The 26,580-nt window shown below is 44.9% G+C and overlaps 1 long non-coding RNA gene across 1 annotated transcript in view; it reads left to right on the top strand.

The window, feature by feature from the left end:
* Positions 1–26,580, top strand: part of LOC129382735 (uncharacterized) — a 484,451-nt gene that overhangs the window by 321,004 nt on the left and 136,867 nt on the right. The gene's annotated exons all lie outside the window — the stretch shown is intronic.

Raw genomic sequence — 26,580 nt, 5'->3', positions numbered from 1 at the left:
AGTCCTCTTGTGCCTAGATTGCAGGTGTCCATGTGGCAGCAAAACTGTCGTTCAGCTCCTGTTGTGCTAAGAAAGAACGGTAGCAGATTCTAAAGCAGCGAAAGAATATATACACAAAAGTACACTCACGTAACGGAGTTGCAATTAATGAGATTTAGAAACGTTCTTATGGACACCTTTTGACATTAGAAAGAGCAAGTGCGTAGATGCTGCCTTCCCAGGTAAGCATGCAGAAAAGTAAAGAGAAGAAAGAAAGGCAAGAACATTAACATGACTTTGTCCAGTGTGCTGCATGATGGTGAAGTGAAAACAAAATAAAGAACACAAGAGTCTAGGTTATTCACATGCACTAGACAACTGACATTACAACTCCAACAATTGCAACTACTGCGAATAGCGTTGCAGCTAGCGGCAAATCTTTACGATACGATGCAACACAGCTATGTCGGCTTTGAATCAGAAGTAGTTATCGTAAATTCATGCGGTTATCACAGTGAAATAAATGGCTCACCAATGTGCGCTCAGTGCAGATGTGAATATACTATCGATCATCTATCTACCCAGCTGATGTCCCCGCCTCAAAAAACAAGGACAGACTTTTTAGGATGCCTTCAGAAGACTGGAGAACTGGCCTTTTAGCAAAGAACAGGTACTAGCAGCCTCACCTTATCATCATAGCTTATTAACCCAGAAACTTGCGTGATATCCTTTAGAATACCTAAAAATTACAGACTAGAGCGCCCGACTGCAGACGAGCCCTATCTTTTCAAGCAAAGATTACCATGCAGATTGAAACTTTGCCCACATATAACGCATTGGAGGTTTTATTCAAGAAATTGCATTGCATTTCGCCTACGCGTCACAAGTAACGTGCCCTTTATTTCCGTAAAATATAAACAAGGCGCCTTGTTTAGTTTGCTGAGAACAGTGGCGTAAACATGCTACAAATGCTGTAGAACTGATAAAAAAATCGGGCAAGACGATCGGTGAGTATTGAGCTGAGTAGAGCGTTGTGAATTGGAGAAGCTCGTAGCTAAGCAAGGAAAAGTAAAGCTCCTCCTATTACGTTACCGCCAACATTGCCCCAATTCCACTAAATGGGAACTCAGTGTTACTTAGAGTCCTTTTTAGACTTTAGGAAGCATTGCAAATTACGCTCATGTAACTTCTTTGCGATCTTGACTAAGGTATATTTTGCAAGACCCTTACTTGCACGAGGCTCTGAAACTTTCCACACATCACGCATAAGATCTCCCGTATTTCTACGAAATAAACATTTTGTGACACATTGAGTTCTTTCAGGTGAGTGGGCTAATTTCTTGCACGGCTCTTGAAATGCGCTTGTAAAGCACTGCAGATCTTGAAAACGTAATTTTCCACAAAGGTTCAAGTTATTCTACACATTTTGAGCTTTTAGCGAACATCACTCACAAGATGTTTCCATTTCCAGATTTCAGAGAAATAAAACCAAAATTATGCTTTATACATTAACAAAATATTAACAAGGTGCCTTGTGCTCATTGAAAATATCGGCAAAACTAACGACGTAGGTTGTATAACTCACTAAAGTAAGGAAAAAAACTAGTGCTTAATTATTTTCGAATGACTTAAAAGACCTGCGTGAATAAATGGGACCGACGGGCTCAGTTTCCGTAATTCACGACCCAGCACCAGACATTGACACCAAGGCAAGCAGAGGGGAATTTACTTGTTAAATTAATTGAAATGCAAGGATTAAAAATAAATGAAAATGAAAGGGGGTGAAAAGACTACTGCCCGCTGGTGGGATACGAAATCACATCGTTGCATTAACGGCACCATTGAGGCATTTATCCGAAGGCACTGACTGTGCTCCGGATGCCTGCAACAAGGAATCGTGTGTGGTTATGCACGAATACGAAAGTGCAATTTCATGCGCAGTCGGTGTCTGGGAGCTTGTAAAACGCGCCACGAATCACCCTTAAAAATTATGGGGATTTACGTGCCAAAACTACTTCCTGATTATGAGGTATGCTGTAGTGGAGGACTCCGGAAATTTTGACCACCTGGGGTTCTTTAACGTGCACCTAAATATAAATACACGGGTGTTTGCGAATGTCGCCCACATCGAAATTCGGCCGCCGCGGCCGCGATTAACTACCACGACTACGTGCTCAGCAGTCTAACGCCATAGCCACTCAGCAAACAGGGCGGGTGATCACCCTTTCTTTGAATTCAATAAAGAAATCAGCGATCAGCTCTTTATCGACGCGAAATATTCATCGCCGAAATCCGCGTACTAAAAAAAAAAGAATATCTGATGGACTATTGCATAAGGGTTTAAAACTGGGTGAATCGTTTGATGTTCACAGTACAAGCAGAGCAAAAAAAAAAAAAGTTTCGGCAGCACGGTAAACTCCTGTAACCCGTGATAGCGAAAGCCTGCTGCAAGCGTCGTAGTGCTTTAAGTGGTACATTCGGAGGGGCCAGACTTCTTGCGAGACATAACGAGCCACAATGTGAAGTAAACGTATGGCGCTGTAGGTCGACCTCCTCAATGACACATGCGAGCATTTAATGCACTACCTAGAGGTTATTTCGTTCTTTCTTTCGTTCTCTCTTTCTTTCCGTCTTTCATTCTTTCTTTCTTTTGTGCTTTCGTTCCTTCATTCGTTCTTTCGTCTGTTTGTTCTTTTCTTCATTTCTTCATTAATATTCAGTCATTGCATCTTTCCTTGGTTGCGTGGGTATGAGCCATTCTTGATCATTATATTTTCTGCTTCACTGAACTATGCGCCGCTTCTTTCAGATATGAGCCGTTGCAACGAGCCACTTAAGGCTTTCGCCTTAATAGCGGCAACACAAGACAGAGAAGTACACAGGACAGGCGTTAACTAACAACAGACTGCTTTATTGAGCACAGGAAAGAACAAATACAAACCGTCGATCTGCGCGCGCAACCTCATGCTACTGGTATTTGCCACATCATTCGAGTACGCTTATTTTACAATTGCGCAGGTTGATGGATGGGACGGAAATGCAGTATTCGAGGTTTTTCTTAATTTGGGGAGCGTCAATGAGTTCGGCTGCTTTTACAGTGAAGTTCTCTATGGCTGGGCCTCCCTCTGCATTCTTGTTCTGAGTCAACACAAACTATCATCAACACCGATCGCTCATTCGTCCCGTTATATAGCTGCTATATATATATATATATATATATATATATATATATATATATATATATATATATATATATATAAACAAGAAGAGAGGGGGTTAACCGAGGGTGCCGATTTTTATTAGTCATATCATGAGAAGCCAACAAACACTGACACCAAGGACAACATAGGGGAAATTACTTGTGTTTAATAAATGAAATAAAGAAACGATAAATTAATGGAAATTAGAGTGGTTGAAAAAACAAATTGCCCCAGGTGGGAACCGAACCTACAACCTTCGCATTTCGCGTGCGATGCTCTACCAATTGAGCTAACGCGGCGCTGTTTCCCCATCCACTTTCTGGGGTATTTATGTGTCCTACTAGAAACCTGGGAGTGTTAGCCAGCGCCATCACTCACGTACCTGGGCGGCAGACGTGGAACGTCCTTCTTGCCGCAGGAGTCACGAAAACGTGATCTTTTTGGGTGAATGCAACTGGTCAATAAACCCACACATGCTACCTGAAGGCATCAATGTTGCCAGGACTCCCAGGGTTCTACTAGGACACATAAATACCCAAGAAAGTGGACGGGGAAACGGCGCCGCGGTAGCTCAATTGGTAGAGTATCGCACGCGAAATGCGATGGTTGTGGGTTCGGTTCCCACCTGCGGCAATTGTTTTTTCATCCACTCTAATTTCCATTAATTTATCGTTTCTTTATTTCATCTATTAAACACAAGTAATTTCCCCTATCTTGTCCTTGGTGTCAGTGTTTGTTGGCTTCTGATGATATATATATATGTAATTATTGAGATTTACGTGCCAAAACCACTTTCTGATTATGAGGAACGCCGTAGTGGAGGGCTCCGGGAATTTCGACCACCTGAGGTTATTTACCGTGCACCTAAATCTAGATACACGGGTGTTTTCGCATTTCGCCCCCATCGAAATGCGGCCGCCGTGTGTATATATATATATATATATATATATATATATGTGTGTGTGTGTGTGTGTGTGTGTGTGTGTGTGTCTGTATAGCCTACGCAATTGTAAACAAATTAGTGTGCGTGCGTACGTTTCGTCACAATGACCAACTGACCACTGATATAAGTGTGTTCGTAGCATTGTTGAAAATTCCAATTCACCTCATTGCCGTATGCTACACAGCTTAGCTGGTCATTCACCTTCACGGAGCAGAATGGCTCAGAATATTTTGATTCAGGGGCCTGAGGATGACATGCGTTAATTTAACACATGAATTTCAGCTACATGGACGACGGTGTACTAACAGATGTGATGAAGGTGTGCCCTTTAAATTGTTGCTGTGCCTCCCAAAAAGACGCATATCGCCCACACAAATGACGCGATGGTCCATGTTGACCACAACCTATCCGACAAGCATCGCATTGTCCTCAAGCTTGCATAAAAAATCTGGGGTGGAATTCACTAAGCTTCGCTGTTGGTAGGCAATTTGATAGCGAAAAAGTTGTTACGCTAAAATAAGGGCGCAAACGAAGGGGCAGCGCATTTAGCTTTACGGCGTCGTATGTGAGCAAGGAGGAAGCAAATATGAGATTAAACGGCAAGAAGTGAAAGAAGTGTGGTCAACTGATAGCATGACCGCACATCAAGGAACTGCAGTTGAGGCTATACAACGCTTAACCATTACACACTGCTATTCGACAGCTTTCTTTTCCGGCCATCTGCTAGAGCGCCTACAAACGCAACCACTCTCCACCCTTCACCACACCGCCATCAAAAGAATGACAGTGGAAATGTCACGCGTTCTTCTCGTAGTTCTGTGCGAGACAGGACTGATGTACACGTGATGGGACATTCTGCGCAGAAAAAGACGCTCGGGCGGAGCCACTGCTGGCCAGGTGTGCTAGGCTAACCTCGCCTGTAGCAATGCGACCACCACCAGCACCACCACATTACAGCGCGACTAAATCTATTTCTTTTGAGCCTGATAACAGTATATAAGGAAAAAGTTAGCTGCATACAGACATGCAGAAAGACACAGACAAAATAGGTTATTTATACTGTATATCCAAGTACAGCGAAGCTAGAGAGCAAGATCGAAACCAGCTCGTGCCAAGCCCATATGTTCGTCTTCGCCTTCATTTGAGCGAGGTCTCTTGAGTACCTGTTATATCGCAACAATCAATAGTTCACGTGGCGTCAAGGCAAGGCGACCAGCACCCGTATGTTCATCGTTAATGTATGTGATCGCACTGCACACGGTCGCAGGTGCGGTTCTAATGTCGCGCGTAGGCTCGCTCAGCAGACAGCCCTCTCTAGTGTGCTGGTCGACGATGTCGTCGACTGCCAGCCGAAGACGAAACGCGCACTCTCTTCGGCTAGGATTACTGTCGAGCGCACACAGAGCTATAATAACAGCCTTAGAAAATAGATGCAGAAAAAAAGCCATGGCTACTGACACTCCCAAATTATGAGAGAAACATTCACTGCTCAACATCCACACCTGCAAGCTTCGCTGCCTATCACACTTTGACATCGCATCAGCGCGCATCGCGTCTTCCTGGGGTTCTGCTAAGATGATAAAGTGCGCCTTCCACCAGGTCAACAGCTCGGTGTGCAGGCTCAGAGCGCTCCCACAGAGGCGAAATGCACCGAGGCGCGTACGCTTCAATTTTGGAGACAGATTGCAAATCATAGGCTGATGACGGGAGGGCCTTGAGCCCAGAACTACCCTAGCCCGAGAGGTACCCCATAGAAGTCAAGGCTAGTCGGTCACGAACGCCACAATTATCAGCGCCAAGGTTTCCATAAATTCACCACCCCCATAGGAACACACGCGCAAGTGCAGGTCAGAGTACTGCAAAGCACCGCACACAAAGCACATAGCGCTTCAACATTCCAGCTGGCTTCTGATCAAATCGATTCAAGTTATCGATCTTACGACACACTCCGTTCGAAGCATTCACAGCACATATACTACGAGGACAAGGTGGGGTTCGTAGTATCGAAGCACCGACCGACACCATTCTGTAAACATGCGAATGCCACCTCGCAGTACAAAGCAAGCTGCGGCTCAAAGCCAATACAGCGTGAAAATTTCTACCAAATTTTGGTGGGTGTAAAGCGTCATGAGCCTATTTTTAATTTCACTGCGGGAGGAAGGCCTCCCGCAGCTATCTTTAATTACCCTTGACCTGTTCTGTGTTTCCAAGTCAACGCCAGCAATTTCCTCGTTTGTTTACTCCGCCTAACTTTTTGTTGTCCTCAACAGGACTTCGTTTCTCCTGGCACCCACTCTGCATATCTAGTGGACCACGGATTATCTGCCCTACAAATTACGCGGCCGGCCCAGCTCCAACTTTCCTTTTAATTTCAACTATCCATACCCCCGTTCTTTTTTTGATCCACATCGCTCTCATCATGACTCTTAACGTTACGCCTATCATTTTTCCTTCCATCGCTTCTTCGAGCTGCCCTTAACTTGCTCTCACAGTACGCAACCTCACAGTTCCTCCCCATATGATAGTACTCTAAGAATGGAATGACTGCATACTTTTCTTGTCACCGACGACGACGAAGAAGAAGCGCTCGTCCCTAGTCAGAGATCGGCTCCGTGATTGCTAGCCAATTACGTAGTGCTAATTACCTCGAACCAAAGTTTTGCTTGAACCAATGTGTCCGTGAAGGCGAGCGGCATCGACCGATACCAGCTGACCCCAGAGGTGCGTTTTTCTTTGCCAGATTTCGTGACTACTTCTACTGCTGTCGTGCGAAGGATTGCTAGGCTTAGGCGTGTTCCGCGGACACTAGGCCCAACACCGTCGCACCGACAGCGGCCTGCCGTACATCCCGGCGGCTGCCTTTCGTCAGCTCCGAGACGGAGGTGCCCTCTTAAACAACAATGATCGTGGACAATCACATGTGCATTCAAGTTCAAGGAAAAGAGATATCACCCGAGGAATACCACAACGACGACGCATGTCGATGCTGCGCCAGCGGACCCCCGCCAGCGGCAAGACCGACGGACCCGGCAGGAGTCAAACAAGCACGAGGTCGAAATTCTACAAGAACGTCAGAGCCTCGGCCATCAAGGCAGCACGCATCCCAGCCATGCCACTAGAAGAAAGCAAGATAGTTGTCAGACCCAGAGGGGGACTGGAAATCGTCAAGACCGGCACCACCACCGTCGCTGCGGCCATACTCGCTGCGGCCAAGCTCACGAGCGAGGAAAGCGCCGCGGACACCATCTGCTCCAACACGCAATAGAACATCATGGTCGTAAGTACACCGAACGAAGACACCGCGGCAAGGTACGCAAAAAAAACAAGGAAATATCTATTCAAGGCAAACCCTACGAGGTCAGCGCATATCGTACGGCACCTCACGACACCGTAAAGGGCGTCATCAGAGGCATCCCCATCGACGCGAGCGCCGAAGAGCTAGATAGAAACATCGTCAACGAGAGGAACCCGCTAGCAGTGGCCGCAAACAGGATTGGAAGCACGACCACTGCGATTGTGGTGTTCCAGGGACCCAAGGTACCGAACTTCGTCCGATACGGAGTCGCCCTGATACCATGCCGCCTCTACAAGAAACAGACCGACGTCTGCGAGCAGTGCGGCCGAGTGGGACACCGCAAGGACGTGTGCCCGACCCCCACAATCAAGACGTGCCTGGCCTGCGGACTCGCGAACCCTAAAGAAGACCATCGCTGTACCCCGAAATGTAAGTTGTGTGGACACGAACACCCGACCGGAGACCGAACGTGCAAGGCGAAATACAAGATCCCCTACGTAGGCAAAACTTGCGGCAAAAAACATGTCTTTTAGCAAGCACCAACTAGGCCAACAAGCAGTTCCGTTACTGATCGTTTTAGAAAGCAAGCTTCAAGCCTCTTTCTAAAGGGTCACTTGAGCGTCTCGCATCGTCCATTAAATTTTTTGCTGCGAAAACACAAATTGAAGATGCCTTTCCTCTTCATTGCCACTGAACGCCATACTGAGCAACATGTCGTTTCCAGTTACCCCCGAAAACAGCTTTCCTCACTATGCGTAGAAAACACCTTTCTCTTCCCTATAGTTCTAACCACGTAACTGATTACCTGTTCTCTCAAGACCATGGTTCTTGTTCTGCTCTAAGCTGTGACGTGGAGCACCTCTATCATTCTACTCCTCATGACGATCTTATGCTGTCTTCGAGACATTGCATAACTGAATGCAATTATGAGCTTGCTTTTAGGAAGAAGTCTGGTGCCACAGCCGCGGCATTATTCGACCTTTGTTTCTATCTCAAAGCGACATTTGTTACATAGGATGGTGTCCTACATAATCAAAAGTCGGGCCTCTGCATCGGTGCCAAGGTGTCGCCTCTGCTAAGTGACATAATCCTATCTGCCTTGAATCGCGCTTTAGAAAGTGAGGTGCAAGGAATGGTGGAAGTTCTTTTTCCCTGCGTCAACAATTTTTTCACCATTTTCAGTAACCCTTCCTCTTCCCATCATACCAAAATGATGAAGATTGTCCAAAAAAATGTCTTTAGTATATTTTTCAAGCGTGAATTTGCTATGGATGGTTCTATTAAGTTTTTGTATATATGTTTGTATTTCGAGCTGCAACATGCCTGCTTGTGTTTTTGTCCACGATCGAAAAAATATTCCTCCTGAGCAATTCATTGTTCAGGATATTCCAAGATAGTTAAGAACGCTATCGGCTGGAACTTCGGCCTTAAGTAGGTCTAGCTACTAAAAAACATGGGTGCAGCTTCCTGGAACAAGAAGCTCTAGTAAAAAACGCCTGCTTTCCCGTTTCTACTTTAACGTGGGTTTCTTTCTGGTTGCTGAAATAACTGAAGCTGTCCGCATCTCGACTTGGCCCATACATAACTCCCACCACTATGCCGAAGAAATGAGCAGTAATCCCATTTCTTCACAGGTTTTTACATCGGCCTAAAATGATTGCCAAAATCTTCAACGAAATTTTTTTTTCAGCTTGGGGAATAGTCGGAAGAGCCTGTGCAGCAGTATAGATAGGAAAAGAGAAGGCCAGTCACGGAACAACCTGTGGTCGCTTAACCATTGTAATCGATTCATTACTTAGCATTTGCTTTTATTTATGTCATCCCGCTATCGCGTGCAAGAATGAATACTAGGAAGACTGGCGCCTGCCTAAACGAAAGGTTACGGCAGCACAACAACAATTTGAAGGGCACACCCCTATGACATCGGTCAACCCATTGTCCTTCGTATAAATGTAGACCAATTTTTTAAAAGAACGCATGTCATCTTTGGGCTCGCGGGTGAAACAACAGGTGAAATCATTAAAGCTCTCCACATAAAAAAAAAAACCATGAGCATTGCATTTTCGTTCCATCTATCAACCTGCACGATTGTGAAATCAGACTCCTCGAAACATGTGGCAAATACCAGTAGCGTGAATATGCGCGCGCGGACGGGCTGTTTGTATTTATTCTTTTCTGTGTGCGATAAACTAGTTAATTGTTAGATTAGCGCCCGGCCTGTGTAGTTCTCTGTGGCCACTGGGTTCTAAAATCTACAACTACAATCAAGTATTCAAAGTCGCTTTTTTTTTTCCCACCACCTTGCTACGTTTCAGCTAGAGCCGATCACATTTTCAGAGTAAGCTTGCCATCGTGTCGCACTAACTTATATCTTCATTCTTTCGTCCCAGGAACAACCAGCGTATGGAACCACTTTCCATCCTCCATTACTGCCATTGGAGATACAGAACAATTCAAGATCGCCTCAGAAAATGCCTTGTAATTTTTATCAGATGTTTCACAGCACATGATTATGTCCATACCACTCCTTTCTCTACTGCCTTCTGGCCCTGAACGTATTCACCATAAATAAATAAATAAATAAATAAATAAATAAATAAATAAATAAATAAATAAATAAATAAATAAATAAATAACTAAATAACTAAATAAATAACTAAATAAATAAATAAATAAATAAATAAATCGATATATCACGCTACGTACGATTTCTACATAAAACACGAATATATAATGTCGGCTCACAGATATATCTACGCCGCATCCACCTGCCAAAGCAATGGTAAATTATATTTCACAAATTCATTGAATGACTTTCTTTGATTTAGCCATTCCAAATACGCCCCTTGGGGTGTGCCTGTTGATGGCCATTCCTACAGAATGGGTACCTCGCAAAGTGACACTAGCGGTACAGAATTACTAAATGTTGCTTGTGCGTGTCGTACTTTTTTGTGCATACAATTGTCATTGCTTAATTGTACACGTCTCCATTTGTTGTAATTTATTTGAACGCTTTACTTTAGCTTCGATTCGCATAGACATCAACATGTCCACTGGGTTTCAATATTTATCCGCCGTTGTTGCTTAGTGGCTTTGGTGTTTGAATGCTAGAGCATGAGGTCGCGCGATCAAATCCTGGGCACGCCGGCCGCATTTCGATAGGGGGCGAAATGCGAAAACACCGTTGTACTTATATTTAGGTGCACGTTAAAGAACCCCAGGTAGTCAAAATTGATTCGGAGTGCCCCACTACGCCGTTCCTCACATTCAGATCGTGGTTCTGGCACGCAAAACCCCATAATTGTATCTTCATATTTCTTACAGAGAAGATTGTATGAGCATTTGCGAGGCGGGGTCGATTCCGCCCAGCATCGGATGCATTTTTAATGAGCTATTTGTGATTGAAGGGGCGGCCCATACTCAGTGGCAGATGCCTAGTTACCCTAGTTTGTGTCAAACAGAGAGAGAGAGATAGATAGAGAGAAAGATAGAGAGAAACAACGATAGGCAGGGTGGTTAAACAAACCAAAAATATTAATTGAAGCGTGTCAGATACTCAGTCGCACATACAAAGTTACAAAAGCTAGCTTGAAATAGGTTATTGAAGAGCAGCCCATGCATTCAGTGGCACATTCCCATTGACGCCCAAGCTAGTACAACGGTTGGTTTCAAAAGCTTTTCCCTGATAACAGGAACCTGACACTGTGCCCATTCGACCAAGGACTACCCATTGCCCCAAGTTGATGGGGAAGCTATAGTTCCCTTAAAGTGTGCGAAGTTTTGCAAAGTATAGCTTACCACATTGATAAGAATTAACGCACCAAGGAGACGACTGCTGCACTGACGCGCATGCTTCTTGTGAGTCCTTATGTTCTTTCAGCTGCTCTTCTGTACAAGCATGGCTTTATTACACTCTCAATCTCACAATGCTTAGACTCCTTTGGAAAGGTGAAAGTTTTTTCCTTCTTAAACTCATTCACTTACTCAAATAGAACGGTGCTGGACATAAATTTTAGATTGAGCCTAAACCATCACCCTTCTCGACATAAAGTCAAGAAATATTTCGAAGAGTGTGCCCTATATTTTACTCTTTTACTTTGTAATAGCATACCCGCCGCGGCGGCTTAGCGGCTATGGTGTCGCGCTGCTAAGCACGAGGTCGCGGGATCAAATCTCGGCCGCGGTGGTCGCATTTCGTTGGGGGCCTAATGCAACAACGCCCGTGTCCAGTGCAATGGGGGCACCTTAAGTATCCCCCGGTGGTCAAAATTATTCTGCAGTCCCCCACTACGGCGCACATCACGATCACATTGTGGTTTTGACACGAAAAACCACAGAATTTAATTCAAAGTCTTGTTAATGGCAGATATCAAGAATAAGGAGGTAGTGCTTTTCAGTGAAATAACCAGTTTTATCTGGAAGAGTGCTTGAAGTGCTTCTGGCTCTTATCAATACTCTTCTGTGTAACTGGGAAAATATATGAGTGAGGTAGTCCAACAAGGCTCCAGTTGCACGTGCCTTGAAAAATGTGCCAGGTACTTGGAAGGACTGCTCGAAACAATTTCCGAATAAAAGGAGGTATTTAACTGTAACCCGGTTTTAAATAGTTACTCTAACATGCAATGAAAAAAAAAAAGTTCGAATGTATGAAACGCCGTTTCCTATATTTTGTGATTATCTACGGAACGCCATTCCCCAAGTTAGTGAAAAATATTTCTAAAATTGGTCCACGTTGAACCTAAATGGAACTAGTACTCATCGGAATTTCCGTTGTCACCGCTTGCAAGCAGCGGCATCGCCACAGGAAAAGGAAATCACACGAAACGCGCCCGAAAAGATCGAGTACCCGTTCTATGACGGCAGCACCACGTGCGTAGTATCGATCACTTTTTTTTCGCCACTCGACTACGGCAGGCGGCGTCGACAGCGGCGAGCAGCAGCGCGCTAGCGGAGGGGGCGATCGGTGGGCGCCGTGCCCTTTCCTCGGCTTAACCAGCCGGAACAGGCTTCGTCTCCAATCGGCTCCGATGCGACGGCGTCGATGGCTCGAGGCACGACTCGTAGGCTTGTTGGGGCTCGCGAGCACTCGAGTGTTCGCTACGCCCTTTTTTGTCGCGATCGTCGCTGCGGCGTTTTCGCAGTCGTTACCACGACGATGAGTGGGCTGTCACGATGCGACGCCTGCAACCGGTGCACACGAAACGAGCCGCAGAAGGCAGGTGACAGGGCACAAGCTGTCTCTTGTGCATATGATGCTTTCCTTCTTTCGTGTGTGCGTGGCGATGTGCGTGAGAGGGGGTGGACGTTAATTTATACACATCAGTAGAGATTAGAAAACGACAGAGGGAGTAAATGAAACCAGACTGTCAGGGGGCGTGGGTCACATTTCCGTGTTTTCTCGCTTTCTGCTCTATACTTTGTGGTAAGCGATGACACGGGGATGTGGGTGTTTGGCATGCTGGCGCGTAGCAAACTTTGAGGAGGTTTATACAACTTAGGCGTTAAGATAGGCGTAGCTGGCAAAGGTGGAATAATATAACTTGCTAGATTACAGGTGCATGCGTTACGGGTTTACAAAGGTCGTACGAAGCAGTGTGCATAGCAATGTATAAGGGGAAAATACAGTCGAGACGGTTCCGCTTCACGGTTCCGCAGCAACGTTCCGTAGAATTTGTGTACCTGGTGCTTTTGCGCAGACCTTGGCCATTTTTAAACACCTCGGGCACATAGTGCAATTTCAGTCCTTGAGCTGGTTACTCGAAGAGGCGGCCATTGTTTGCATAAGAAAATAAAGTACATTGTACAATAATTAGCCAAATTCGCTAATTAATATTTTAATTATTATTCTCGGGGAACATATAGCAATTTACCAGTTGTAGCCGATGAGACTCAGTAATATCCACTTGAAAATCATTCTGTAGATGTCACAAACTTGCAGCGAAAATGCACTGTTGTTCCACTTACTTTTGAGAAGACAGCGTTTCAGAATCGCATCACGAAAGTAACTGCACCGCCGAGGTATTTCTTCACAAAGTTCGGGAGTAAATGTCTACAAACTGGCGTCATCTATTTATTTATTTATATTAGAAGTACTGCCGACCTCTCCTTGGGGCCTTAGGCAGGAGTGGGTTATAACACAAAAACAGATTTGGAAACAAAGAGAAACAATTCTAGAAATGCAACAGGAAAAGATGCCAAAGCGAGTCCAATGCAGGTACTAGGGAGAACGTGATTCATCCACAGGTACAAGAAACAAACGCTAGAAACTCGAAAACTTGAAATTATGCAATTCGAGGGCAGAATGACGGCAACAGACATCTCTTGACAAACATCTCTGCAACGAGGGAACATACCAAAATCAGAGCAAGATAAATATGTAAAACATTACGCCTTGCGAACACCAAAAGATACACATGACGCCAAGCAAATATTTTTAGCACACAAAAAATACAAGAAAACGTAAATTGAAGCGTAGTGCGCGTGCGTTGAACGAGGCCAGATAGGGGAAGGGGGGCCATGTACGAGGAGGTAAGGTCAAGTGGATTCTTGCCGCAGCTTTGCCATGAACGACTCAACAGTAGTACAATTTACTGTATCAGCAGAAAGAGCATTCCATTCAGTAACGGTGCGCAGAAAAAAAGGATTTTAAAAGCTCGTGTCTTGCAAGAATACTCCCTTATTTTCCTTTAGTGCTCAGATCGCGTGGATCGCCGATTAACGAATTCTATATACGTGTCCTTGTTTATGCGCAGCTTGTCAGGATAAAGTAAAAACATGTATTTCAAACGATCATGTTGTCTTCTTGTCCGCAATCTATCCAGGTTAGCGTTATTTAGAAGTGTGGTGGGGGATGTAATGGAACTGTAGCGATTGTAAACAAATCTAATTGTTTTCCGTTTAATCATTTCAAGCTTTTTAATGTTTTCCAAATCCCAAATCATGGAAGAGTACTCGAGGATTGGACGGATGTAAGTTGTGTACGCAATTAGTTTGGGGTGGATTTGCGCAGAGACCTTCTTAGAAATGCCAATTTCTGCATAGCTTTCTTTTCGATGTAGGCAACATGCTCCGTTCCACCTAAAATCAGCGCTCAGTATAACGCCCAGGTACTTGTAAGTATCAACGAAAGATAGTTTTTGGCTATTTATAAAATAATCGCAATTTAAGGGAGATCGTTTCACGCGTCATGCTCATAGCCACCGTCTTTTTTTCGTTGACCTTAATTTGCCAGACTTCACACCAAGAATATATTTTGATTAAAGCTGTGTTTAAGAGAGTCTGGTCGCACGGACTGCGGATTTCCTTATAAATGATGCAGTCGTCTGCAAATAACCTAATAGTAACAGGAATATCAAGGGTGATGTCATCAATGAATACTAAAAAGAACAGTGGCCCAAGCACTGAACCTTAAGGGATTCCTGATTTCACCGGTCGGGAATCGGAGCACACGTTGTCGATAGTGACAGTTTTATTTCGATACGAGAGGCAGGCCTCGATCCATGAAATTAAGGTATCATTTTTCAGTATAGGTTTAAGTTTTGTCAAAAGTTTTGGGATGGGACACGCGATCAAACGCTTTTTCGAATTCTAGGAATATCATGTCAATTTGGCCTTGTTTATCTAGCATAGCTGCAATATCATGAACGGTTTCCAGCAGTTGTGTGATGGTTGAGAGTCCCCAACGAAAGCCGTGCTGTAGGTCATTGATTAGATTATGTTGCCCGAGAAAAAGTGACAGGTGCTTGAATATGATGTGTTCCGAAACCTTTGCGCATAAGCACAGCAGGGAAATCGGTCTGTAGGACGATATGAGGGTAGCATTTGATGTTTTAGGTAAAGGAACAATTTTAGCAAATTTCCAATCGCTAGGAAGCTTGCACTGAAGAAACGACCTCTGAAAAATAATGCACAAAAACTTAGAGCACCATTCAGCATAGCTCACAAGACATGCGTTAGGTATGCCATCTATGCCAGACGACTTCTTTGGATCAATATTAAGTAACAGCAAGAAGATTCCTTCCTCAGATGTGGAGATATCACTTATTGGTGGAATATCGTTAGTTGTTTGCCGGCATGGCCTTCTACCATCATCATCGGCAAACACTGGACAAAAGAATGCATTAACTGATTCCGCAATTACTTCTTTGTTCGTAACAATAGCACCATTTATACACATATTAAGGAAGCACTCTCTAGGAGAAAAGTGCTGCCAGAATTTCGCTGGGGACGAAAGTAAAAAGTTCTCTAAAGTAACGTTATAATAACAATCTTTTGCTTTTTTTATACTGTCTTTAAATTCTTTGCGCTTGACACTGAGTTTATGCGTGCAAGACGGGGAAAGGTTCTGATGGTGTTGTTTCCTTAACTTTTTCGCTTTTCTTCCCAAGCGAACCATTGACATAGTAATCCACGGGCGAACATTTCTCATTATCTTTAGTTTTGTTGGTGCATACTCCTGAACGCATCGCAGTGCATGGTTCTCGAAAAAACACCGAAGAGCGTCAACAGTCCAAGTGCTAGGCTCAGAAAACGTGGTAAATCGAGAAAAATGTAAATCAAGTGTGTCTAGTATTTCTACGTCATTGGCACGCGAGAAGACCGAGACCACTCGCTCTTCCCGCTTTGTTTTTGTCACTTTGTTCAGTGTAACGCCCAGGCACACCAATTTGTGGTCTGATGTTCCATCAACCACGTCGATACCCGACGCACGACGCAACATACCACTGTTAAGGAAAACAAGATCCAAGGTTGAGGAAGTAGTGTTCTGGGTGTGGGTGGGTAGCTTAACCAGTTGGGTTAAATTATGATAAAGGATTAGGTCAACTAAGCGTTTAGCTGTATTTGAAGACGGTACAGGGAAATCTGTATCCCATGTGAGTGAAGGAACATTGAAATCACCGCCAAGTATTATGTTGCTGGAGTAGCCATGGACGGCGCAAAGAAATTCATTAAGCTTATCAAAGAATGTTTCATTTGTGCCTGGGGGGCGGTAGAAACCGCCGACTGTGAACTTCAAACCACCTGAGTCTACCCTCACGATAACACATTCGAGATCTGGTATATCGGCCAGTCTTTCAACTTTTAAAGTTTCCTAAAAAAATATTGCTACTCCACCGCCTCGAGATTTCCTGTCCTTGCGGTAGACCCGGATCTTCAGAATTGGTTCCAGAATCGGCGTCATTATCTCCCTGCCTGCAACGTGCGAATTGCAATGTGCATCGTTAGGCAAGTACTTAAAAACAATTAATAGATTTTTGTTATTGTTCGGCTATGCATTTCGATTTCTCGCACAAGAAAAAAAAATGTCCGCCAGTTGGAGCAACACAGCCGAAGGACTAGAATTGTGTGCTCAGCCACATGTGATTTTTTCAAGATTACTTAGTATTCGCAGAATCACCCGGTGTGCTTACGCGACCGTAAAGCCGATTTGTTGGAGTTATAAAAAGTGATTGAGTCCACTTCCCATCAAAACCAACAACGTCTTAACACGTCATGCGTACTAGCTATTGCACTTGAGCGATTGAGCAAAAATACGTCGAAGCCGCGAATGAATTACTTCGGAATCGCTTACGCCAGCAACAGCCTCCATCAATAAAGTGCCGGAGAAATATTTATTGATTGCTCTCTGTTTAAGTTAAGCGTATCTTCTTGTCAAGCACATTCAGAGAAAGCTGTGAAGAACTTGTTTATTTGTAATGACTTCGACTGGTTTCTTTACACGTACCGCCCGATTTCATGAAGCAATAATGAGTGCATTTCGCATTACCTAGGCGTTGTTTTCGACCGCAGGAGTTTGGATGCAAAAACCTCATAGCGCTTCCCTTCCTAACTATCCGGGTCTGCATAGTTACCACATAAAGGACGTAGAGAGAAACTAGAGCGCTCTATTTTTTTTCCGGGAAACTTTCGAATCGCATACGCGCGGCTTCGCTAACTAATGATGCATAATTATTCTGAAAACTCTGTGCGCACGTGGCAACAAGTTCGCGTTAGTTAGAGTGACCATGGTTGTTAATATAAGCTCAGCGACGCGAAGTATGGCGGCGCAGCGATTGCTAGGCCGCAGAATTAAACTCTCTGACGGAAAAACAAAAAGCCACCGAAGTGGCGAACGAAAAATAATACTACACTCTTTTGGGCACGAAAAACGCGCAGCCGGCGTTGGTCGGCAGTCGGTATTGATTCGCTGTCGCTCATGCATTTCTTTAAACGCTCATGGGAACCCGGCGAAGTTTCTGCTTTCACGCACACCTACTTCTTTGAAAGGAGGAAAGAGAGAGAGAGAGAAAATACAGAGAAAGGCTGGGAGGTTAACCAGGAAGTCAAACAAGAACATGCAAGATTGTGACGCTTTGTGTGGTACAAGAGGTGTTTGACCAAACGAATAAAATATGGCTCGTACAAAGCTTATATTAGTGGTGGTGGTGTTGATCTGACTAATCATTACGTGCAGATGAATAATTACATGGTGTACTGAGTGTGACGCGACCTGAAAGACCTCAGGTGCAAAAGCGAAACTGGCAGCATTTTATGTTGTTGGTAGTTGGCTCTTCTTAACAGGAAGCTCCAGCTAGGGGCCCACCTTAATTCCACCATTCAAACATGTATAAACGCGGAATTGTTTTTCTGGGCACGTCTTGGACCAATCTGAATAAACGTAATGGTACTTGATGGAGGAAGCTAAACTCTAGCAATATTATTAATCATAGTTCTGATTTAGGGCCCCGCGTGTTTCATAAAGATTGTTGAAAATCGGAAAATAAAAAAAATAATAGCAGCACGAAGCTGACAAATCCTTAACTCTGCACCAAGAACAAATATTGCAATTTTGTACACTGAAGCTGTTAGAACGTGTGAACCTGAAACTGAAGGTGTGAAGCATAAGATTCCGATACACGATTTTACCGCCTGTGTGAAATAGCTGCAATGTTTACGAAGATTTTGCAAGTGTCCTTCTCATCAATTATTAGTATTTTGTTCAGCGCTATATAAGCAGGGATTTTGTCTGTTTCACACGTGCTATTAGGTGGAGTTTAGCAATGTGTAGTAATTTATTGCTTAGATACAAAGTTGTAAACTGGATACTTTACCGTGTTCAAATTTCGCAGTCATCGTTATTTTTTTCTAAACAAAGGCCTCGATCAAGGTAAACTTCACTTTCAATCCTTACTGATTTTAACTACTTCTTTCACATGCAACAATCATCAAAATTGGTGCAGTAGTTGATGAGAAAAATTCAGTTTCTCCATTTACATGTACTTATAAAGGAGTTATAGGAGAGAAAGCAAGGCGAGGAAAGGTAAGGAGGCCAATCAGACGAGTGTCTAGTAGGCGCTGCTATTGGACTAAGATTTTTGGCACCAGGTGTGTATGAAAAAAAAGCTAGAAAAGTAGGAACAGACTGTCAACTTCATCAGTGACGTTCCTTACGCCGTGCCTATCTTCCACCCTATTGGTATAAGAACAGAGGCCTATTTGTTTACTAAGATTCCTTTTTAGCATCCTCTGTGCAAAAAAGCTATGCAATGCATGCTCACTGACCTGGAAAATCAAAGCAGAAGGGCAAGTCTAAAAAATAATCCACAGAAAACCAAAGTAATGCTTAACAGTCTCGGAAGAGAACAGCGGTTTACGATAGGTAGCGAGGGGACTGGAAGTGGTAAGGGAATACATCTACTTAGGGCAGGTAGTGACAGCGAATCCGGATCATGAGACTGAAATTATCAGAATGATAAAAATGGGCTGAGGAGCGTTTGGCAGGCATTCTCAGATCATGAACAGCAGGTTGCCATTATCCCTCAAGAGAAAAGTGTATAAAAGCTGTGTCTTACCAGTACTCGCCTACGGGGCAGAAACCTGGAGGCCTACGAAAAGGGTTCCACTTAAATTGAGGACGACACAACGAACTATGAAAAGAAGAATGATGGGTGTAACGTTAAAGGGATAAGAAGAGACGAATTTGGGTGAGGGAAGAAACGCGAGTTAATGACATCTCAGTTGAAATCAAGAAAAAGAAATGGGCATGGGCAGGCCATGTAATTAGGAGGGAAGATAAGCGGTGGTCAGTAAGGGTTACGGACTGGATTCCATAAGAAGGGAAGCGTAGCAGGGGGTGGCAGAAATTTAGGTGGGCGAATAAGATTAAGAAGTTTGTGGGGACAACATGGCCACACTTAGTACATGACCGGGGTAGTTGGAGAAGTATAAAAGACGCCTTTTCCCTGCAGTGGGCGTCGCCAGACTGATGATGATGATGCAAAAAGTACTACTGGTACATAGGAGTGTATTTTGATTCTAAAGTGACGGATAGAGAGATGTTCTAAACTGACTTCCCGACCACTTTCGAGATGCGATTGGCGTTCCAGTGAACAGTTTCCCATAAACGCTGCTTTAACAGTTCCAAGTTCCAGTTTAACAGGGTGGGGTTACCTCAAGCCGAGTCTGTGCGGCTTTTTTCCCTCATCCACCTCCATTTACCACTTCTCTGTACATGTGTTTGTGTGTAAATGGAAATCAATAAATCAAATAAAAAAAATCAAATCTTAATTGGAACGTCGATGTATTTTGAGGAGGTTTGCGTGACAGATATCTCTAAAGTGCAGCTTATCATAAGAGTTTTAGTTCACTATTCATCGGCTTCAATTTCGCGATTGCAACACGTGCCTTAATAGTAACATTTGAAAGGTTTTGTTGTTTTGCATTTTCAGTATTTCGAAAAATTATTGTAGAACATCAGCTACTTCTAACGCCCGTATAGCCAAATAGCCTATTTGTTAACACTACAGGAGCCCGTAACATGAATTATTTTGCATGACAACTCTTATATGTATATATATATATATACATGCTGAACATTCAGTGCATTGTATCTGAATCTGCGGTGCTGCAGACTGTTCGTCATCAATGCACTATTCATTACTATCGAGGAGCTGTGGCAAACTGCCTTGCGCAGCTCTGATCCCACCCTACAGGACTAAGTCCTGAAGTGCACTGACAAGGTAGCGGAGGCCTACCACGACTGGTAGACGGACGTCTAGCTACATAATATGGTGACGGACACCTGCTGGGACTGGAGTACATAGACCTGCCTCCCCCCCTGCCCTTCCCCTCTCTTAAAAGGGAAATAAAGTTCATTCATTCATTCATTCATGATATTGCAGTTTCTCTTCGTCAGTCTGAATCAACGGTATAAGCAAAAGGTCCCTATATAATTCCGTAGTCGCCTATGTTTTAAAGCGGTGCTCGCGTCGCCCAGTCAGCTGTCGGTTTGTGTCGATGGGATGGTCCGTATTTCGGCGGATATATTCGAAGATATATGTAGAGTATTTACACGAACAGTTTCAAAACTGTTAAACAATAGCCCGTGGCAGATAGCACAATTTTAGTCCATGAGCCGCTCTATTAGAAGAGGCGGACATTACTTGCACAAAACATTGAAATGCATAATCGACTAATTAACATAGATTCACTAATTAAGTTTTCAAAGAATTAACTTGTGGCACATAGCGCAATCTATATATTCTAGTGGGTACGCCTGCAAAGCATATCCACTGAAAAGATTTGTGTGGATGACACCTTTAACGTAATATGCGCCGTCAAACTTGAAATAAAAATTCTCTGTCGTTCCACTTACTTTCTTAAGAAAGCTTTTTGTTTTGTGCACAATATAACTGCAACGCCAATAAAATTTTGCGAGAATTACTATCGGCAATTGCTATCTCGAAACCGGTGTCACCCTGAACATTCATTCCAAAAACCTAACTATAAAGCTTTCGTAATTTAGTCGCTTAGGCAATGCAACTACTTCTGGAAGTAATGTGTGCATCTTCGAGTATACCGTCTCATAGAATAAAATTCTATCTCCAACAGGCATTTCTTTGTTTTAATTTGGAAGAGTTCGTCTAAACACCTGGTATAGGAATGCGCCATCTTAAACCATTTGCTGGTACCGCGTATAGTGCAAACCGGCACCAGATACGGTGAGAACCTCGGCGACCCAGAGCACCATATCAGCATGTCTTTTGCGCAAACGCTGATGTGAGCTCCAACACAAACATGCTGATATCGTCATGCGATCGTCGTCAGTCCATGGTGTCTATTTTGTAGTCATAATTGCGGTTTCATTTCGCCGCGTTGTTATTATAACGCTAAAGTCGCCTGACGCCATCGTCATTTCGTCGTCGTCGTTCCGTCGTCATCATATTGTCGTCATCACCCATCTCAATTACGTTGCGTCATTCTATCGTGATCAACCTGTCGTTCCCATACCATCGTTGTCATTGCGTCATCATCGTAAAGTCGCCTTAATGCATTCGTGGTCAAACTATTGTCGTGAATTCGTCATGGCGGTTCCATCACCGTCATATGGTAATGCTCATCTCGTTCTGGTCATGTACTCGTCTTCAAACCGTAGTTATTCGGCCATAGTAATTCCCCTGCCGTCATGCTGTCACCATCATCCCACTGTAGTAATCACAGCGTAGTTATTGCGTAGTCATCATAAGGGGCTTGTCATGCAGTTTTGGTCATAGGGTCGTCGTGATATCGTCATATTTGTTCTATCGTCGTTCGAGCTCTGTCCTTCAATAATCGTCACGCCATTGTTGTAAAATTGTCGTCATGGTTACGCCATCGTCATCACACAGGTGCAATCTTCCCACTGTCGTCATGCCGTCGTCATCGTGCTGTCGTCCTTGTACAGTTGTTGTCATGGCATCATGGTCGTACAATCGTTGTCATTCTGGTGTCATCATGCCATCGCCTTGAGGCCATTGGCGTCATTCCATCGCCGTCGTATAGACGTCATCATGCTCTCGCGGTAGTTCTATATTCGTAATTTAAGCGTCGCCATGCCCCCATCGTCAAATCATCGTCGTGATACCTTAGTTATCATGCGTTCGATCCGCATGATCGAGCACCAGAGCCTAATGTTGAGCTTGGCGTTTGTCGGTGAAAATGCGTTCAACTTGGTCGTGCGCTCTATGCTTATAAATGGTCGTTAAACAAAAATGGCAATGTTTGCAAACGCCAGTAAAATCTTCGCTTAAACTACTTCGCCCAGCACATGGGATGGGCACATTTTTATTTGTTTTTAATTCTGAATTGTTCCACAAGTCAGATTTTCAGGCCTTTTAATGCGTCGAAACACTCCCAGAGCATGTACAGGTGCGTTGTTTCACTTATGTTTTCCCCTGTGCGCCCAGTGCTAATCTCCTAACAGCCCTTTGATTAATTTCAAATCCTCACCGCACTTAGAATATATGTATGGTGTTGAGTTCCGAAACGTAATCCCGAGAACCATTAGCCATTACCATTACCCATTTGCTAACGTAATTACAAACAGCGCCTTCTTACTCTTCCTGCAAACGACCAGCAGATTCACTGTCGCAATCATTGCTCTGCCCTATGCTGAGACGTTAGCCACATTCAATGGCGCATGGCTGCGCTAAAGAGGAAACTTTCGTTCTAGAGAAAATCGCATTACCCGGGATTTGGCCCTGGAAACGGGGGCCAAATACACTTCAAGGGCAAAAACCTACTCTCTAGACGACGGACGAACTGTTCGGAATAATCTTTGCTTTGCACACACACACACAAAAGAAACTTCCAGTGATTCTTAGAAACGGAAATTTTCATTTAGGAAATAAATGTTTTTAATAAATTGCCGAAAAAGTGGCAAATAAGGAAGTGTACACAAAAGGTTTCGAGATCCCTAACTGTGTACTAAAAGAAAATGTACGAACTCTGTAGACCGCATCTGTTAGGTAATCTAAAGTGTTGAAATATAACAAGTGACTTTGTAGCTTGCCTGAATTCTTACATGGTTTACGAAGGTTTTGCAAAAGTACTACTCACAAATTATTGATATCTTTAAGGCGCGAATAACGTGTGGAGGTGGAATCGGTCTCGATAGCCATTTTGTTTGTGCATCGTTGTCTCTCTTGTAAACATTGTAAATATATCTTTATATGTGACTTCTACAGCGTAACAAATTGGTGGAGGTGCTGGGTACCCACGAGAAACAACAACTGAGCTCCGCAGTGGTCGTCACTTCGCAGTGAACAACATGATGGACGAAACAGGACCCGCCATGGCGCGGCCCACATCGACGCCTACAACCCCGACAATTTGTGCTGTCTTAGCCGCGGGATCCAGGAACGCTCTGCGGCACCAACCTCCTGGACGTGGAAGACTGGATCGCCACGTGTAAGCGCGCAAGTGCCCACAACAAATGGGATCCGACGATTATGTTGGCCCACTCGGTCTTCTAGCTGCAAGACATGACAAAGCTGTGGTATTACAACTACCAGGAAGAGCTTAACGACTTAGAGACGCGCAAAGAGAAGCTGAGGGGCTTGCTCGCCCGTCCTGCCCCGTGGAAGAGTACCACTAAGAAAGAACTGGCGACCTCCGCACAGACGTCCACAGAATCGCACGTCATCCAGGATGTGCTCGCTCTGTTCCCTAAGGTCGGCAGCGATATGGCTGAGTCAAAGCGAGAGAGAGAGAAAGGTAAAGGAAAGACAGGGAGGTTAACCAGAGATTATCTCAGGTTGGCTACCCTGTACTGGGGGAGGGGCAGGGTGATGCGATAGGTGAGAGAGAGAAGGATAAAAAAACGGCCGTGGCTTAGCTTGGTTAAGCCTGGTGATTGCGAAGCAATAGTGTGTTATTCTCGGATCAGCTGGTAGTATGGCTGGTGGTAGTCTTGGGTTATGCTAGTGTTACGGCTTACAGTGAATCATCTAAGCACCAGCACGTCCAGGTGCATCTCGGACTTGAGCACGCCGTTGGCGAACGCCCGTATCGAGCTGAAGGACGAGAGGTCCAAGTAGCGCATGACGACGTTCTCGATGCTCGACACCCGCTGAACGTCGGTGGCTGCGAGGAGGCCGCTGCTGATGTCGCGACACGCGAGGATGACTCGGGCGCCGCGCCGCGCCCCTGGTGAGAGAAGCGGGAGTTAGGCCGCCGTTGGTGGCTACCGCCTCGCCTCGCGACGGCGTGAGATGGGGCCCCATTTTACACAGCTGGTGTGACGTCACTCTAGGTCACGTGGTGTGACGTCACGCAGCGAGGTCACGCTAAAGGTCAATGGTGCCTACCACCGCCTCGCCACGGAACGGGCTGAAGTGCGACCTAAAGTAGTAATGCTTCGTAATAAAACACGCACGTACACACAAACTGCTTGTGTGGGCACTGTCACGCAGCCCGCAAAGGCGTTCCTAGTGTCACGCAGTGTAACCGTACAACCCTACGTCACACAGTGCACAGTCACAATTTGTCAGACAGTCCTGTGTCACTTAGGTACCGCAGCAGCGCCGTCATAGCGAATCGCGGTGATGTTCGCGTGGCCCAGTTTCTGAGAGTCCTGTTTTCTGTCATTGGGCCCTCGTCCAGTTTGTCTATGGGTGGCTGAGGTGACTGCGCGTTACCGGTTGAAGCGAGAGCACTGACAAAGAAGGTGCGGGATTGTTTCATTGCACCCGCAGAAGTCACAAAGTGGGCTGTTGGCCGTTCCGATAATAAAGGAGTAAGCATTTGAAAAAGCTACTCCAAGCCATAGACGGACTAGAAGGGTGCAGTCACGTCGTGGAAGCTCGGGCGCACAACGGAGCTGTAAATTAGGGTCCACGGTATGAAGGCGTGCACTTGTGAACTTGGACGAATTCCACTAAGATAATTTCAAGTCACGTGCAAGTTCGGAAACTCTTTTCGCTACGTCGGCTCTCGAAAGAGGAATGGCAACGCAGTTGACGCCGTCATCGGCAGATCGAGCAGCTGCGTCTGCTCGATCATTGACTTGCATGCCACAGTGACTAGGCAACCAATGATACATTATATCGTGTCCTTCATTGACTATGCGATGGTGGACTTCTCTGATCTCTATGACGAGCTGCTCATGTGATCCATGGCGCAGTGCTGGGAGTACACTCTGTAGGGGTGCCTTGGAATCACAGAAGACTGACCACGCATGGGGTGGTTCCACCTGGATGAAATGAAAAGCCGCACGCAAGGCAACCAGTTCAGCAGGTGTCGTTGATGATACATGTTACATTTTTAGCTGCATTTTGACGGATCTTGTTGGTATCACCACAGCAACAGCTGAACTTGCAGATGTCGCTGAGCTATCGATGTAAACGTGTACACGGCCACTGTGCACGTCATGTAAATGTTCTAATGTGGCCTGCTTCAGGCAAAACGACGGCATGTTAGCTGTCTTCGTGATTCCTTGGATGGTGAGGCGTACTTCGGGTCTGTGCAGGCAACATAAAGGTGACGATGGTCTTGCTGCAGGCATGTAGTTCGATGGCAATGAGGTAGAATCGGCAACAATTATACGACTGAAAGTTGCGTGGGGCCTTACTGTGGGTAGAGCGGCGAGATGGTGAGAAGCTAGTCGGGCAATGTGCCAAATATGCACCTTGAGAGCGTCGGTTGCGAGGTACGTTGGTATTGGGTGATCTCGAGCTATGACAATCGTTCCCGCTGTACACGCACACCTCGGAAGACCGATACACGTCCTTAGATCTTGAGCTTGTATTTCGTGGAGGACACGCAGGTTTGTTTTGCAGGTGCTACCAAGCACATAGAGGCTGCAGCCTCTCTGTATCTTGTGAAACCGAGGAACGAGGCGTTATAAAGTTGCAGCATTGACCGCACCGATGTGCCCCATGACTCTCCGCCGAGAAATTTGAGGAGATTTATTATTGTCATTAACCTCTTCTTTAGGTATGAAACCTGCGGGCTCCGTGATAGGTGGCGGTCGATAAATACCCCTAAAAAGCGGTGTTTCCATGCATTTGCAACTGCTTGCCCATTGACACTTACAGAGTAATGCTTCATTGCCTTCCGAGTGAATGTAACAAGGCCGCGTTTCTATGAAGACAGCTCTAAGTTGTGTTTTCGCAAGTACAGTGATATTAAGGTAGCTGCCATTTGTAGCCCTGCTCGTACCTGCAGTCGTGTTACAGCAGACGCCCAAATGCAGATGTCGTCGGCATAGATTGATACTTCAACTGTGTTGAGCAAGCATCTGACTAGGCCAATGAGCACTAGGTTGAATAGTGTCGGGCTCAATACTCCGCCTTGTGGTACCCTACGGAATGTATGGTGTTGAGTCGTGGCGCCATCCTCGGTCATCACGAGTTATTCGACCTGTC

The sequence above is a fragment of the Dermacentor andersoni genome, chromosome 6 (assembly GCF_023375885.2).
Source record: "Dermacentor andersoni chromosome 6, qqDerAnde1_hic_scaffold, whole genome shotgun sequence".
In the NCBI taxonomy this organism is placed as follows: domain Eukaryota; kingdom Metazoa; phylum Arthropoda; class Arachnida; order Ixodida; family Ixodidae; genus Dermacentor; species Dermacentor andersoni.
The sequence above is the reverse complement of the archived record's forward strand: the minus strand, read 5'-3'. Positions and strand labels throughout refer to the sequence as shown.